Source organism: Lutra lutra, chromosome 12 (assembly GCF_902655055.1).
Source record: "Lutra lutra chromosome 12, mLutLut1.2, whole genome shotgun sequence".
Lineage (NCBI taxonomy): Eukaryota > Metazoa > Chordata > Mammalia > Carnivora > Mustelidae > Lutra > Lutra lutra.
The window spans coordinates 91,229,408-91,247,080 of NC_062289.1; the positions used below are offsets into that span (position 1 = coordinate 91,229,408).

Sequence of the window (17,673 nt, forward strand, 5' to 3'; positions counted from 1 at the left end):
TTGCTGTTTCCTCTCCCAGAGCCATTTTATGCCTGGCTGAGAATCTAGTGGCACTGGCAGGAGGGAAGCTAATGATTCAGACAGTCATTAACAGTCTCCCCGAAGAAGCTTCCTTGAAGCTCTAGTGGGAAATTCAGACCCAAGACCAGGAGAGGATTCCTATGGTGCATAATTATGGGCAATGATGTCCTTTGGCCAGTCAGAAGGGAGAAGCTTGCATTGCATCAGTCCTTCTCTGTCCCATGGTCATGGTGGTGGCTGGGGGGCTCATTGCCCAGACAGGCAACCAGGGTAGGGGCTACATATGACAGCCAAGGGGCAGTGCACAGGACACAGACTTACTGCCCCCCACTATGTCCCAATCACTGTGCTGGGATAGAGGAGAAACCAAGCCAGATCCCTACATTCTGGAAGCTTAGAATGATGTTATGTATACAGGACTTCACATTGAAAAGAGTGGGTTATGAACGTTGCCAGTGGAGGGAAAGGAGGAGAGAAAAGGAAGTCGAAACACCCAACATGTTATCTGAAATAGTGTGGAGTCAAAATACACCGCCTGTAGTTGAGGAAATCAGAAGTCGTAGAGTGAAGGCATTTCTTAAAGTTGCCAAGGTAACCGATGTAAACCTAAAAATAGTGATAGACCTCTATTAGGAGGACAGGGTGGGAAATGTTTGTAGATAAGGTCCAAAGTCTGTGAATCATTAAATATTAGAGAGTTGCAGTTAACCACAGAGGGGGCAGCTGGAAAACACAGGAACAGGAGCCCCTGGGAAGCAGGCGTAAGGGAAGAGGTGAGGTGGGCAACGGCTTCCCAAGACAAGACTTGCTCTTATCCTTGATTATTTTTTTAACCACGCATGTGTGCTTAGATAAAAGATGTTGAACATTCAAACAGAGATAAATTGTAGCTTAATAGAGTCAGTGGCCAAGAGCCAAACCCATGGCACAGGCAGTTAACACTACCGGATTTGGAGCCAAGGGGTCTATGGACACAATTCAGAGAGGCCGTGAACTTGGACAGGAAAAATAATTACATTTTATTTTACTAACCCCTCACTGAAATTCAGCACTTGCTTTCCTGACAAATGCAGGCAAAAAGGCACGGTGGTGTGCCTTTATCACTGACGAAAATCATAGGTATTCTCTATCACCTTATCATTGTTGTAAATGGCTCGAGATATTTCCACACATCAGTACTGCAAGACGAGAGAACTGGCTGTACTCAGAGCTTGCTAATGCACCGATGGAGAAGCACGCTTATTATCATATTAGGTTTGTTTCTTTAAAGTAAATTTTTGATAGCTCGATGTCAATATACTTTGTTCTTTTCAATCCGGCGTGTTTTTTGGGTTTTGTTTTTGTTTGCATTGAAAAATATTCTTCGGAGGAGTCTGTGGGCTTTCCCAGATTGCCAACGAGTGTATGGCAGGCAGGAAGTAGGTTGAGAACCCCCTTCAGCCAAGAGGAGAACAGTTGGGGGGTGGGTAAGGCATTTGGTAAAGTCTTGGAGGCAGAGAACAGGACCCACGTGCTGAGGGAAGCTAGGACCAGGCAGATGGAGAGGCAGAGAGCAGGTGCATGAGGGAATACGGCTGGCACAGTGATAACCATCATGTAACCACATCATCTGGACCCTGCCCCAAGCCCTTCGCAAACAATGTTGGGTTCAACCATGACAACAACCATAGGAAGGTACAAAGGCGATTTCCCTTTTACAGTTTAGGCTACACATCCCCAGACGGGTTTAGGGACAAGCGCAAGGCTCTGTAGCTGGTAAGGCATAGAGTAGAATTCAGACTGCGGTCCGCTGGACTCCCCAGCTTGTGCCCTTAAGGGGTCTCCTCTGCTGCCCAGTATAAAGGAAAGTCTTGTTCTCGTATAACCGATAAAGTAATCGAGGATCCTACAAATCAAGTGCAGTCACGCCCAGGATCCCAGCACGCTTGGGAACAACCCAGCTGAGGCTTTCTCCTTGTCCAGCTGCCTGGGGATTCCTTCCTCATCCCTCATGGTTCCCTGGGGCTCTGGGAAGCTCAGGGAACCCATGTCAGTTCCCTGGGCATCTGGACCAGCAAGCTTATGTCCTACTCACTTGCATTGGCACACTATTCAAATCTTCCTTCCTGTTTTAGCCTTCGGAGCCCTTCTGGCATGACACTTTCATTCCACCATCGTCTCCCAATTAGGCTCCCCAGCTTTGATGCACCTGCACCCGAGTTCCTGAAATCGGGGTCCCCTGGGGGGTCGTATACCACTGTGATGGGGTGATCGTGTTGTAAGAGTTATAACTGCATTGTTATTTGTAGGACATTACCACCAGCCCTTCTTGGACTCCCCGATAACCATCTCATCACTAAGAACTGCCACCTGGCTTCCGTGGCCGCTCTGTTTATGGTGGCACCTGGGCTGAGCCACTCTGTTTAATCACAGCACAATGATAAGAAAAGGCTGCGGATATAAGACGGGTACAATCCTCTCCATGCCTGGCTATAACACCAGCCACATTGTGCGGACAGAGGATCCACGGCGGGGTGTGGAGAGGAGAAATGGCAGGAAACGGGGGCATCGTGGGGTCCACCTCCAGGCTGGGGGAAGTCTGAACGCCCCTCTGGACAGCATGTCCTACGCTCACACAGTCAGTAAAACCCTGCTCTGCCCGCTGCATTACAGGCTTTGAATTCAAATTGGATTTGTTTTGCATTGCGATTGCATCTAATTTGTGGATTCGTTTTGGTTTTACTGTGCTATTAGGGTGACAGACTCATCATACCTGCTGCTTTGCTACACGCGCAGAAGCCGCCTCGTAAAACATTTCACGGCCGCGCTGGGAACGCAGTGTCTGGGAGAAGAGGTGCCCTTTAAAAGTACTCTGTCTGCACGTGCCATCTTGCGGGCCAAACCCGTTCTTCAAAAATCGTGGTGCATTTGGAGTTAATATTCCAAGTGCTCAGCCCCCCGGTCCTTGTATCCTGCTGATCGCCGGGGGCAGGCCCTCCATGCCTATTCAATTTTCCTCACCTAGTGTGTGCTAGCTCCCCGCCGAGGGAGGTAAGGCTGGGGTGTGCCAGGGGCCCAGGGCAGTCCCTGAACCCTGATCAGTGTCTGATGCATGGTGAGCCCTGGGAGGACTAGTATTACTCTTTCTCACGGGGCTTAGGGAAGAGACATCTAGTGGTATAAAAATACCCTCTCCTGATGTTCTTGTCTCTGTCTCTTACATCTGGGTCAAGAAAGGAGAAGGAAAATGGAGATGAAGTGGTCAACCAGAGTGGAGAAACACCTGGGAGGGAGACATGGGAGGCTCTATGATGCTGTCAGGAGGAACCTTCTGGACTGGAAAACAGATCAGCTGGAAAGACACAACTCTGTGTGACCTCGGGCAGGTTACCTAATCTCTCTGAACCTCTGGGTCTCTATATGTTAAGGAAGACAAGGAACCATTCCAGCCTCCCCCCTCCCCGCCGCTCTGCGCAACAGGTGGGAGGAGCCGTAGGGTCAGGGATGTGGGAGGCGTAAGTGGTAATAACATGAAGGGTTACTACTGTGAGAGTCACGGTGACATGGCTGAGTCAGAGAGACGCTGGGGAGTCAGTGAGGGATGGGAATCCAGGGCGAGAGAGAGTCCCCTGAATCTGTGGGAATTGCTGGCCAACAGCACTGCCAGCTTGCTTAAGGCTGAATTTGTGTTCTCTGCTTTGGGGCTTAACTCTGTGAAAATATTTGGTCTTTATTTGAGATCGTTTGTTTTCCCTTGTAAGCATTAAATATCTCTTTATAATGCATTGTTCTTGGGGAATCATGGGGAGCATCACTAACCAATTTTTTTCCCCCAACCATGTTTTCTTGAATAATGAACTCCACTTTGGTTTAAACGTTTTTATAGGAATTTTCCTCTTAATTGAAAAGTGATTTTTAAAATGCATTTGGCAGAGCAGGGGGTGAGGGATGTTAAAGTTACAGTCTCATTTATTCTCAGTGGAGTGGAACCCAGGGGAGAAATCAGATACAAAAAGAAAGTAATAGAATCAAAGGAGGCTTTGAACGGGCATCTAGTTACCTCCATAAGCACCTGAGGTAGAAGAGATGTGGAAATGAGTAGTCAGAGCTGACATCTGATACAAGACCAGTTCCTGTGACTTAGCAACACTGCCATCGCCTTCAAGGCCCTGGGTCTCAGTTCCCCCATCTGTGGAATGGGGCAAAGCCATTTTTACCGGACTGCGGCAAGGGTCCCAGGGACAGTGGGGTCAAGGGGAATATGTATTGAATAAGCTTCAAAACTCTTCTAGCTCTAAGAATCCAGATTTTGAAGAAAATGCACTGACACAGTACACACTCCCAGGTACACACACACGTTCACGAACAGATGCATACTCACACACAGATAGACACACACCCCCTCACACACTCTTTCTTGCACATCACTGTACCCATATATAAACCACATACATGCAAGCTAATTCATACACACACTCGCACCCATATACACACAATTAAATACACACAGCCTCACATGTATACTGCCCACCCCTCCCACACATGCTCACAGCCGCACACGCTCAATCACACACACATTTTTGCACATAGTTCCCCACACACACACGCACAGACCCTCACAACTTTCTCATAAATAACACCCCTACACCCTTATACACAACCTCCCCATACTCCCTAACGAGCACCCTCGCACGCACACACTCACCCCACACCCCCACCTCAGTCCTCCATACACAGCCCTGCACACGCACACCCTCACACACGCACACACCATGTTCTTCCATTAGACAGTTCCTAGCTGGAGGACCGTGTCCCCTCCGCCCCTTCCCAGCTGAACTTGGGTTGAAAGCCGAGCGCCTTCTCTGCCCACTCCCCACGCTGAGCCTGCGTCCTCACAGTCCCGCCACCGGGCTCTGCCCCAGGATGCCCAGAAACTGCCCAATGCTTTCAGGTCCTTGGCAATGTCTCTCTTTTTGTTCCCCATCCTTGGCATTCGGTGACCCCCGACTGTGAACTTTGAGCTTCCTGAGTAGGGATCCTTTCTGCCTTATTCAGGAATGCATCCCCAGCGCCTCACACAGTGGGTGTTAAGATAATGAATGAATGATTGATTGATTGAGAGAGACCTAGGGAAGGACACGGGCTGCTCAGCCCAAGGCTCTGGGCTCTGGAGTGGGCATGGGGAGAGAAAGGAGGCCTGCCCCTGGGTCAGCCCCAGTGCCCTGCGCTCTCGGGCACTCGGTCAAGCCCTGAGCCAACTCTGCTCCATCCACACACATCCCACCTTTGCCTCCTCCTGAGGGACCCAAAGTGCTGGTAATACTTGGGACCTGCCCCTGGTAGCCATGTCTGGCTCATCTCCCAGGGCCTCCCAGGTGCCTCCGCAGTTTGCAGGAAAGGACACTGCTCCTCGGGAACACAGGCACTCTGCCATCCCACCTCACCTCCACACACACGCTCACACACTCACCAGCACGGCCACCCGCATGGCCCCCATCAGTTACCATGGGCCAGAACGGGGCTATGTGATTCCCACACGGATTCTGCCAAGTAGCATCTATATTCTAGAACTGAGCAAACACAGGCTCCAGCAGAGACGTAACTGGCCCAAGGTCACAAGCCGGCAGGTGGCAGTCCTAGGATTTGAACCCAGGTCCCAAAGTCTTCAATGCTGCATTTCCCTGACTGCCCACACTGGGTCTGGAACCCCGTCCTGGGTTCCCTCAGCTTCTGTGCTTCTCCACTGGGGCAGCACAACCTCCATATTCTCCTCAGCTGTCCACTCACTGCCCGTCTCCCACGCTGGGCCAGGAACCACCCATGCACAGTGAGGTAGATGATTCTGGTGCCTTGTCCAGGCCCCCTTTGCCGGGCCAATGCACCCATTTCCCTATGTTGCTGATTTTTTTCTGGTACATTGCCTAATATAGGAAAGCTCTCTTGCTGAGGAGATTATAACACCCCTTGCCCGAACTGGCAACAGCCTGAACCAGTGACTGGTGGGCAAGGGGTTACACACCAAAGGCCCCACCCCCTTACCTCAAGGTGGGATCCACTCTGGTCCAACTCATACTCCACACCTCCTCATGGGATCCGGCTGAGGCATCTCCTGTGGAGAACTCAGCCTTACTAAGCCCCTTCTGCCCTCTCCTGCTTTCCTCGCTTGCAATTTCTAGAAAGTTCTCCTTCCAGAAACGAGGTGCCCCGGTTATCACGTCTCAGGCTCTGCTTCAGAGCTGAGAAAGGCAAAGACAAGCCTGATGATCACTGAGACCCCAGTGCCAAGGCATTTGGAGGTCATGAGTATTTACTGAATGAACAAGCCATTTTTCCTATGCTCTGTGCAAAGCCTCTGCTCTGATCACAGGCCTCCTCTATCAGGCCATGCAGAGAATCATCTCTTGGCCATAGGGAGAAGTTTAGTTCCCCATGGTTCCTTCTCCATCCCTGTTGCCTAGACCAATGCCTGGCACAGAGTAGGAGCTTAGTGAGCATTTGCTGAATGAATGGATATTGCACTGAATGGCCGTCTGCTTTTCCAGATTCCTATTCATATCCCCTCCAACCCTCCAAAGCCACCTCTGCCATCACCTGCCAGGTAACCACATCTGCCCTGTTCACCCTGGCCAGCTTTGACTTCATACCAAAGTGCTTTGCCAGCTGCCTGCACACCTCAGGGGTTCACCGAGGGCCCTCAGGGGTCCCCCAAGGGCAAGGGACGGGGGGAGCCTAGGGATCAGTGTTTCCCACGGAACAGCTCTGTTTGACCTATTTCCATGAGGTTTTGTTTGGACTAAAGGGCGATGTCGCTGCAAAGATTAAGAAGCTGGTCGGCTGTCTTGAATTTTTTGTCTGTCCCTACCCCCTCACCTTTGACGTGGGGCACATCCTCCCTCACGCTGCCCTGTCCAAATTCAGTGTGTGGACAGACATCCTCTTAGGTCCCCATCAAACTGGGGGCTCTAAGTCTGGAGGTTGAAAGCACAGGCCTTGGAGTCAGAAAGGCCTGGGGCCAGTTACCTAGTCCCTCCTGGCCTCAGTTACTGTACCTATAAAATGGGAAAATAACAGAGCTGCTTCTTGAGAGGGTTATGCAAGAATTCAATAAGATGGATCATGAAACGTGCTAAGCGAGTGCCTGGCTCCTGGAAAAGTCATTAAGGGTATCTTGTAGGATTTTTTCATGACCCAAGCAGTGCTTTGGGCGTACTTGGAAATTAACTGTCAAAATGATCATACTCGGGACGCCTGGGTGGCTCAGTTGGCTGGACGACTGCCTTCAGCTCAGGTCATGATCCTGGAGTCCCGGGATCGAGTCCCGCATCGGGCTCCCGGCTCCGCGGGGAGTCTGCTTCTCTCTCTGACCTTCTCCTCGCTCATGCTCTCTCTCACTGTCTCTCTCAAATAAATAAATAAAATCTTTAAAAAAAATGATCATACTCTCCTTTGGCAAAGGGAGCTCAATCATGGATGCGCGTGAAGTTCATCTTGTCGCTGTGTGTCTCGGACACCCAACACCATGTATCATGGCCATGATCACTGGGTGCTAGCGAAAGCCGCTAACCCCAGGTAGGCAGTGGGGACATTCCAAGAGGCAGCTGCATGGCTGAGTAGAGCCCTCGTCCCTTGCTGTCCCTGGCTGCAAAGGGACCAGAGAAGGAACCCCAGTTCCTCTGCTTCTCAAGCCTCTGGCTTTCTCCCAGACCCAGGCGCATTGTGTTTAGACGTAGAAGAGTCAGTAGAGAATACGGTTTCTCAATTCCCAGATCCCAGTGTCTATGGCAGCTTTCATGGAGCTTGTGCACAGTGAACGCTTGGTGAGTATCGCGGAGTGAAGGCAGGCACGAAGGAATGAGTGGATTTGAGCTCTGCCACGTAAGCTCAGCATCTAGGATAGGTGTGTCTCTGTAAACATTTTGGAGAGAATGAATGAATTCTAGTTTCGCCGCCCTAGTCTCCGTTCTGAGCCCAAGTCCCAGCATAGAGGCTGGTCATGAATATTTATGGAGGGAAATGAACCAGATACAGTATTTCCCTGGATAATAACCGGGTGTCAGCTGTGGTTGCCCCCCTACTTTCCCACTCGCCCCAGAGTCACAGAGATGGGTTCCAGGGACAGAGGGCTTGAGTCCAGCCACCAGCCCAGCTTGGCATCAGCCGGGGGCAAAGGAGTCTGGAAAACAGAGCAAGTGAGTCTCCCCAAGGTATGCAACTGGGAGACTGGCCGGCTGGCTTGCAAGTATGCTCACCGGTTAGGCCCTCGGGAAATGCTCACCCCCAGATGGACTGTGCTGGAAAGAGCAGAGCGCGGTGACCCAGGGATGCTTCTAAGGAGACCTCGCCTGTACGGCGTTAGCATCCATATAACCTCATGCACATGCACAGACGGGGAAACGTCTGGCCATACCCTGCTGGGCACAGAGAGCTCTACTGTAACCCATCCTTCCGCCCCAATCTACATGTTGCAGCCACAGTCCAGCACAGGCTCCAGAGACCCACACGAGTGATCCCGTTCATCTTCCAGAGGCAGCCCAGGTGGCACAGCCAGCATGGCCCACCCCCTCCCCCAGCCCTGCCATCCCATCCAAACACACCTTGCCTCCACCCCAAGCAGACGGTGGCCACAGACCACCCTGGGGTACCACCAAGAGATAATATCATGTCACGAGGGACCCCTTTCCTGGATCACAGAACCCCCAGCAGCCTGGAGACGAGGCTCAGAGTTCACAGTGCAGAACCAGAGACATGTCATGCATCCCCTCATTTCTTGGAGGACCGGAGCTGTCCCTCTCCAACCCCTCGTGCTGTGCCCTGGGCAGGCAGCTGCTCCCTCCTTTGCCACTGCTGGGATTCTCCGCCCCTCCCCTCCGGGAACCAGGAGGTGGCTCAGCCCCCAGAGTGTTGCCTGGCCTGCAGGCTGGACCTGCGTCCCCAGAAGTATGTGGATCCAGAGCCAGGGCCCTACTTGGCCCCCCACCAGGCTCCAAGACACGTGGTGCTGTGAAGCCAGAAGCCTCCTCCCAAGCTTGGGCTTGTAGGGCCGCAGCCTCCCCCTGCCTGCCTCCTGCAGGAGTCTCCAGCCAGTCAAGCAAATGGGGCTTCCCCACAGCGTGATCCCAAGAGCTGGAGGAACGCAGCCTTTGAGGCCCCGACAGGCCAGCACAGAGAACGAGCCCCACCTGCCACGACGAGGAGGCGGCTGGGACCCTGAGGCCTCAGTCTGAGCCGACTGGTCCTTCATTCACCCTGTAGCCATGGTCTGGGGTTGGCCCCAGCAGCTGCACGGTCCGGGGGGAGATGCAGGGCTGGCACTGGGCCCCCTGGGGTGCCCTTATGGAGGGCGGAGATGAAGGAGGACGGGGATGCTGGGAGGCCCCAGAATGCCCCAGGAGAGCAAACCACACCAGGGCCCCTTCCCGAGATGCCCGGGCCCGGTTCACCATGCCAGCCTGCCCCGGGGGGAAGGGCCCCTGATCGGTACTCACCGGCTCCAGAGAGGCCTCGCCCCGGCGTGGTGGCGGCCACCCCCTCTCAGGCGGTGCTCCCCATCTGGAGAGCCCAGCGGCACTAATCAGCCGCCTGGCGTGGTGCGGCCGAGTGGCTGGGGTTTAATTGACACCAGGTGGCCCCTCCCCAGGGGCAGGCTGGGAGGCGGCTCTGCCCGGCAGGGAGGCCAAGCCCTGGGCAGGGGGGCTGCACCCAGGCCTGGCCGGTTCAGGCCTCCCTTGGAAAGACCAGGGCGGTCAGGCAGCCACGGGCCACCCCTCCCCTCCTCTCCTCCTCCGCCGCTTCCATAGCACACCCCAGCCCTGCTTCCCTAGGCTCTGACCTTTCTTTCATTTCAGAGACAGCAGGGACAGTGACAACGTCTGCCCAGGAGAAGGGTGGCTCAGGTTTCTCCCTGGCTGGCTGGGGGCAGCCAGGAGTGTGTGCCCTGGGTCGGCCATGGCCAGGCCTGGCCGGCTGGATCCTCAGGAGGGCTACCCGCTGTGGTTGTCGAGGAACCCCCAAACCACATTTTATTGAACACTTACTATATGCCAGGCCCCGCACCGGGCCCGCATGGGGCTCTGAGGGATGGGTGTTTATTAACTCCACCTTGTAGGTGAAGAAAGAGAGGCTCAGAGAAGCTAAGGTCTTCTCTCAGTCACACAGCAGGAGAGACACCTAGTTAAGGATTTTTTTTTTTAAGATTTTATTTATTTATTTGACAGAGAGAGATCACAAGTAGACAGAGAGGCAGACAGAGAGAGAGAGAGGGAAGCAGGCTCCCTGCTGAGCAGAGATCCCGATGTGGGACTCAGTCCCAGGACCCTGAGATCATGACCTGAGCCGAAGGAAGCAGCTTAACCCACTGAGCCACCCAGGTGCCCCTAGTCAAGGATTTTAACCTGCAAAGCAGGCCACCATCTTTCAGATCAGGTGGCTGGGGAAGCCAGTTCCCAAGGGCACACAACAAGGTGTGGTATTTGGATCTGTCACCAGATGTGTTGGGCTGCCCAGAAAAGCCAAGCCCAGCGCCGGAACATAAGCCTTCTCTCCTGGCCCACGTGCAACCCTGCTTATAGTAGGGCTCCAAGTGAGCCAGAACTGGGGTTTAAGGAGAAAGAACATGGGATGTGGAGTCAGAAGACCTGTGTTGAATCTGCTGTGTGACTTTGAGCAAGTGACTTGACCTCTCTGGGCTTTGCTGCCGCCGTGGTGAGCACCAAACAGGACGCCAGGTGGAAAGTACTTCGTGACTGGGACTCACTGGGCAAGACTGGGGATTGCCGAGATGGTCCCTCTTCTGTCCCAGTAGCCTTGCCCAGGGACCCCCACCCCTGGTTGTCTCCCCTTACCATCAGAGGCAGCGAGACCCGGCAGTGAGAGCACACGCAGTGTCTGTAATAACACACCTGGGTCCAAATCCTGGCTCTGTGCCTCATCAACCACATGACCTTCAGAGGTCACTTCACTTCTCCGGGTCTCAATTTCTCATCTCCAAAGGGTGCAGAGGAGCCCTCCTCGCTCCCCACCTGGGCTGTGTGAGGGCAAAGGAGAAACTGCCCAGCACCCCCCTCTTTAGTCAACACTGTTTACTGAGCACCTACTATGTGCGGGTCACTGTGCTGGGGACATAATGGTAGGCAAAATAGAGTCAGTCTGTGCCCTGGGGTGGAGAGAGACAATACATAAAAGAACACACAGAAAACTATGTAGTTCCTGGTTGTACGTCCTTGAGAAACAGGTGGTTATTGTTCACGCACTTACTCAATAGAAGAACTCACGCCCCTACTATGTGCCAGATAACTCTTAGGACCACAGGGCAATGTAGCAGTGAGCAGGGTGGACAGGTCCCCATGCAGAGGAATTCTAAAAATTAACCATGACAACATGTAGCAATAATAATTATTATAATAGCATTCTTAGGCAGGACGCCCCCCCCCTTGCCCCCATCCCTTCTGCCTTGGTTTCCTTCCTGATAATAATGTGTCTATCCACTGGATCTGCCCCTTGGGGAGCTCCAAGGTACAGTGTGGGATTCCAGAACATTCCTAGGTCTAATCCTCAGTGAGGCTCATGGGCTCCTTTCAGTCTGACTTACGGGCACCCTGGCAGGCAGCTCATCCCTCTGGCCCAGACCCAGACCCCATGTGGGTTGGGAGGAGCTGAGCCTGTGACTCAGCCTGCTTGGCTTGTCAAGCTGAGAAGGGAGCAGGCAGCTGGCTAGGTTGTCAGCCATGGGGCTGTCATGAGCCAGACGTGGGGCAGGTGCCCAGGGTACAGACCGGACTCTCAGGATGGCAAGGGAAGGGCTCCGAGCTCAGGTGATGGCATCCTGGCGCCTGGCAATGTGTGTCACTCCTAAAGAGAATATTCTGGTACAAGGCAGTGAGAAATTATGGAGTGGACTGCTTTGTGAGTGAATGAGCTCCCTGTCAAAGTGTTCCAGTGATGTGTAAAGCAGACTCCAGAAATCGGGAGAGGGTTCTGGAAAAGCAAGTTGAATTCTGTGCCTCCTTCAGGCCTAATTTTGGACATCACCTTCCCCTGGAAGTTTTTTCCAAGACCATCTCCCACCCAGGCAGGTGCTTCCCCTGAGCTCCCACACCCCGGGCTTCCCCCTGCCCTGGCACTTACCTCCTCGTGCTAAAATTGCCTGTTCACTTGTGCAATTAAGCCATAAGACCGAGCTCTAGCTTCTCTGTCTCGTCCACACTGTAACACACCCAGCTCCTGTCCTCTATCTGGGCTCTCTCAGCCGGCTGTCCCCAGTCTTCTGGGCCCCTCTGGGCCTTCTTGAACGCGGCAGGGACCGGCACCCAGCTCTAGAGCAGTGCCGTCCAGTAGAAATACACCATGAGCCCCAGATCCAGCCATATGTTTTCTAGCAGCCACATTAAAAGGGTAAAAGGCAACAGGTGAAACCGATTATAAAGTATTTTATTGAGGGGCACCTGCGTGGGGCAGTCTGTTAAGCATCTGACTCGTAATTTCGGCTCAGGTCATGGCCTCAGGGTCGTGAGATTGAGCCCCGAGTCGGGCTCCGTACTCAGAGGGGAGTCTGCTCAGGAATCTCTCCTTCTGCCTGTCCCCACTCCCTCTCTAAAATAAATAAATAAACTCTTTACAAAAATAAAGTGCTTTCTTTAACCCAGTATGGTCAAAAATGATGAATCACATTGATGTGTAATCAATATAAAAATTTTTAATGAGATACTTTACATTTTTCCTGATTTTTTGAACACCTTAGAAATTCGGTGGGTAATACCACTTACATCAAATTAGACTTGCCACATTTCAAGGTGTCCACGGCCACATCTGACCAATGGCTGCACTGGACAGGCCTGGAAAGTTTTGTTGACTCTGAGAATGAGGATAAGAGGTAAGATATTCTCAGCTCAGTGGGTAAGGCGTCCCTGAGCTCACAGAGACTGTGGGTAGGCATGCTCTTTTTTTTTTTTTTTTTTTTATTATGCATCTCTTTTGCTTGGCTGGGGACTCTTTTATGTTCTTTCTGTCCATGAAGATCCCAGTGCTGAGATGGAAATGAACCAGCTTTTTCAGAACTCTCTCCCGATTTCTGGAATCCCCTTTACAACATCCCACTGGAACACTTTGACAGGGAGTTCACTCGAAAGGCAGTCCCCTCCTTGTTTTCTTACAGCTTCTTACTAGAATATTCTCTTTACTACTGACAATAGATCGCCCAGTGGTTTGAACTCGGGGGACTGAGTGCCAATCCTGGCTTGGCCATGTAGTTGCATGACTCCAAACCTCAGATTTTCAGATTTTACTTGATTAATTAAATTTAAATTTAAATCACTATGTGGTGGCTACCGGCCATCATGTCAGGAAGCGCAGCTTTCCAGTGTCATGGGAGGACTGAGGGTAAAGCCCCTGGCAGAAAGCATGACTTCGTCTCCTGATGCCCTGTGGACCTGGCTGCTGTGTCTGTAAAGATTGTGGAGGTCCTTCTTGAGTAATCATGAATCTTGATGGTGAGTGGAAGAAAATCACCCAAGGCTGGGAAAGAAGTATCTGAGGGAGTTAAGGATGCAGAAGGGGCAAAACCCCCTCAACTCTCAGAGACCCTCCTCTCCCAGCATGTTGGGAGATGGCAAGTTCCCTCCAGTAAAAGCCTTGAGTATTAAAGTTCAACTGTTGATGAGACAATGAAAAGAGAAAGATGGACCAGGTAGCTCACAGACTTGGGGGAGTTTTCATTGGGGGAGGTGGAGACTGCAGGATTGTTTACGCTGTGACCAATGGAGGTAAAGAGATGCATTGGAAATAGCATTGACCTTCATCTGGGTGGCTTATCATAAAATTGCTCACCATAGCCAGCAGGTATCTGGTTTACCACGTGCCTGGCTCTGTGGTAAGTGGTTTACACGTATTACCTCATTTAATGTTCACAATGACCCTGTGGCATAGAGACTACTATTATCTCCATGTTATAAATGAATGGTGAAGTGGAGGCTCAGAGAGGTCAAGCGACTGGCCCAAAGTCGCACAGCTAGTGAGCGGACAGAGCTGGGATTCTCGCATTAAGTCTGGCTGACTGTGAAGTCCTTGCTCTTTCTCCACAGTGTTTTACTATTTTCCTGTCCAACCCTCTTTATATTTCAAAGTTCCAAAAACTTTGCATCAATCTTGAAATTCATCCTATGAGGTCATGTCATATCCCCATTTGACAATGATGAAAAAAATCGAACTGCCAATAGGCTCAACAACTTGCCTAATAAAATATTAGTTTAAGGGCATCTTTAATGAAATTGCCTCAGAAATCATCTTGAACAATTTTCTTTTATATTTAAAAATAAATCCTTAGTCATATTCTGCTCTGTTCAGATCTTTCTAATTTACTTAGAAGGTAATTGTCTTCATCTTTTTGGCTCTGGAGTTTTGCAACAAATACCTCTTTGCGAGGAGAAATGACATTAAGACCTGACTTGGTATCTTACGGATCTTGCAGAGTTCTGGGCTAGAGACCAGGTCATCCAAGTTTGTTTGGTTTGCAAGTGGTGAAAACGATTCTAACTAAGCTTTGGAGAAAGAGGAAGAGGGAGAATTGATTAGAATATAGAGCATCTGGAGAGTCCAAGGAATCAAGTAAAAGCAGAAACCATCTGCTGGGGGGATGGTGTCAGTAAGAAGAAATTCTCAGACCTTCTTTGAGAGACACACTTAGCTCCTAATACTACCTAACCACCCCCCCCCCACCCCTGCCTGCAAATCCCAGGTCAGAATTCCAAATTCCCAGGGAAATAGATCTGATTGGCTCAGCATGGGTCACGTGTCCACCCCCCTGAACCAATCAGCTTTGGTGGGCAGGTGGACTCATGCAGGGCTGTCTTCCCAGGGGCTACTGGGGATGCATACACCTGCAGGGTGCAGAGAAGGTGGGCAGCCGGGCTGCTAGGGGCCACTAGGAGAGCAAAAGAAGGACTCTGACATCTGGGAAAGAACCTTCCCAATCCCAATCCACTGTGGCTGGATGTCCTTTCACTGTCCCTGATGAACAGACTTGTCTCCTCCTTCCCTAGAGAGTGCTAACCATTTTGTAATGCAGGAGTCAGCAAACAATTTCTGTAAAGGGCCAGATAGTAAATATTTTTGGCTTCACAGACCATACCTTGGGCATGGCTGTGTTCCAATAAAACATTATTTATGGGTGCTGACATTTGAATTCTATATAATTTCTATATGTCATGGAATATTCTCCTGATTTCCCCCAACCGGTTAAAATATAAGAATCAGTTTGTGCAGAAATAAGTGGCAGGTCAGATGGGGCTTGGGGGCTGTAATTTGCCAAGTCCTGCTGTAATGAAAAACAGCACTAAGTCCTTTGATCTGAATGTTTACAGTGAGAGAAATCAGCAATGGAGGCAAGTATCATTTTAAGTACGTTGCAAATGAAAACTAAAAAATCAGCCTTAAAAAGACTTAATTTCCTATTTAATACAGTAACTGCAAAGGGCATCAGTGAGAGATACTGACCAATCTACCCCTTCCCCCCCAGGTCAGTGTCCAGGGGATATCACTCAGCAGTGTTTCATATCTGCATCCTGGCCTAAGTGGCATTAGCAATGAGCAAATTCTGATTTCCTGAAGATCTTCTTGCCATTATTCCTTAAGTTCCTTAAGATCTGGGGTACCTGGGTGGCTCAGTGGGTTGGGCCTCTGCCTTTGGCTCAGGTCATGATCTCGGGGTCCTGGGATTGAGGCCCGCATCAGGCTCCCTGCTCAGCGGGGAGCCTGCTTCCCCCCTCTACCTCTGCCTGCCTCTCTGCCTACTTGTGATCTCTCTTTCTGTCAAATAAATGAATAAAATCTTTGAAAAAAAAGAAAAAAAATGTTCCTTAAGATCTGACTTTCCATTCTTTAAAAAGATCTCATTGGGATTGGAGAGTGTCACATAGAACCAAGAACCAGGATGGAGCCGGACTAGAACATAGCAGGCCTGCTGCCCACCCCCTCCTCGCGAAGCCTGAACCTGCAGTCACGCTGCTGGTATGGAATCAGACGTTAATTTGAACACACACAAAAAAAAAAGAAGGAAAAAAAATCAAAATCCTAAGATAATTTTTTGGAGGTGTTGAAGCTCCATTCTTTCTGAATGAAAGTCAAAGGGAGGGGAGCCCTGTCCTAGAGGGGACTTGGTTCCAGAGCCTCAAGCTCCAGCCCTTGTCACCCTGGCAGGAGTGGGGAGGGCGTTTGCAGGGAGGCTGGGTCTGCAGCTTCCGGCTGAGATCCCAGGTGGGTCAGGACTTCACAGTCGGTCTTTCTTGTACCAAACTGATCTCTTGGGTTTCTGGACTGGGGAGAGCTGCTGCAAACCCCAAAGACACATGGGTTCCATTGGCAATGGAAGAACAATAGCAAATATCAGCCTTTCTTAAATTAGGAGCTAGGCTCCCTGCTACATGGCTCACGCAGACCTCTCCCTGTAGTCTTCTCTTCCAGCCAGGAAGGTTGGTGTGATTATTAGGGTGCATCTCCTTATATGACGCCCGAGGACATGAAAGCTCAGGAATTGCATGGTCTTAGTCTGGGTTCTCCCAGAGCCTGAGATGAGGAGTTACGTGCAAACTGTTTATTAAGGAAGCGTTCCCAGGGGAGATGGGTAGGGAAGGGGGCAAGGGAGGGGCTATTTCAGGGGAGGTCCCAGCCTCAGTGTGACACTGCGGGGTGGGAAGCCTGGAGTGTAAGTTGCACCTCAGGGTTCATCCTCCTCCAAGGGTTCCGACTGGCTTCTACACCACCCGTCACCGCTAAGGGCTGCCCTGGAAGGATGTGGAAGCTTCTCCAGCATCCCAAGGACAGTCTTCCCAAGAAGTCACAGGAGCAGCCTGAAGAAGCAAAGGCACACGGAGGTCGGAGAGGGGCACCCCTAACTGCAACTATTCAGGGCCAAGTTTCCTGAGTGGGAGAGCTGGGTTCAAAGCCCTGGTTTCCAACTCCAGAGCTTGGAACTTGAACACAAAGCTGGTGTGCCCCCCATTTCTTCCAAACACTTGTATATGGCTTGTATATGGACTTCTGCTGTATATGGACAGGGCTTTGGAGAAAGGAGAAAAATACAAGCATATTTGAATTTTATTCCTCAAATTATGGTCACCTTATTTTTTTTGGTAATAAGCTAGCCCTTCTTTTATAAAACAATGGTGATAATAAGTTGCAGAAATCATATTCGTGTTTTGCTTTTTCTTTCTTTCTTTTTTTGATGTCTTTTCTTGGTAAAATAAAAAGCTGATACAATATACCAGTGTCCCTAAAGTATTTTTTTTTTCTTTCTCATTTAATGGTGCAGGACACATGAACCATCAGGGTCCAAGAATATATTTGGAATTTTTCCCATGGCCGAGACCAATGTTTCGCAAAGCATTCCATGCAACAGGAATCCTCTAAGATACAGTAAATACAAGGTTCTGGGACAGATAAGTTGGGAAACCTATATCCTCTAGCCCCCTCTGGGAGAGTTTATAAGGTACACGAGCATATTAAAAGCTCTGACAAGTCCTGTAGCAAAGAAACGTACTTAACTTAGTTTCACCCAGTGCCCTTTTGCTTTTTGATCACACTCATTTACCTGCCATGAACATATTTCAGGAAAATTCCATACACTAGCTAAAGCCACTGTTCCTGGGGCCCAAGACTGTTTTTCCTTGTTTGGCTCATTAGTGG

At 50.8% G+C, this 17,673-nt stretch overlaps 1 protein-coding gene across 1 annotated transcript in view; it reads right to left on the reverse strand.

The window, feature by feature from the left end:
* The window catches only part of NOS1 (nitric oxide synthase 1), a 171,552-nt gene extending 161,736 nt beyond the window's left edge, over positions 1–9,816 (reverse strand). The window contains 1 exon segment of the mRNA XM_047698064.1: positions 9,486–9,816. The gene's annotated coding sequence lies outside the window, so the exon portion shown is untranslated.
* Between the last annotated feature and the right edge of the window lie 7,857 nt (positions 9,817–17,673).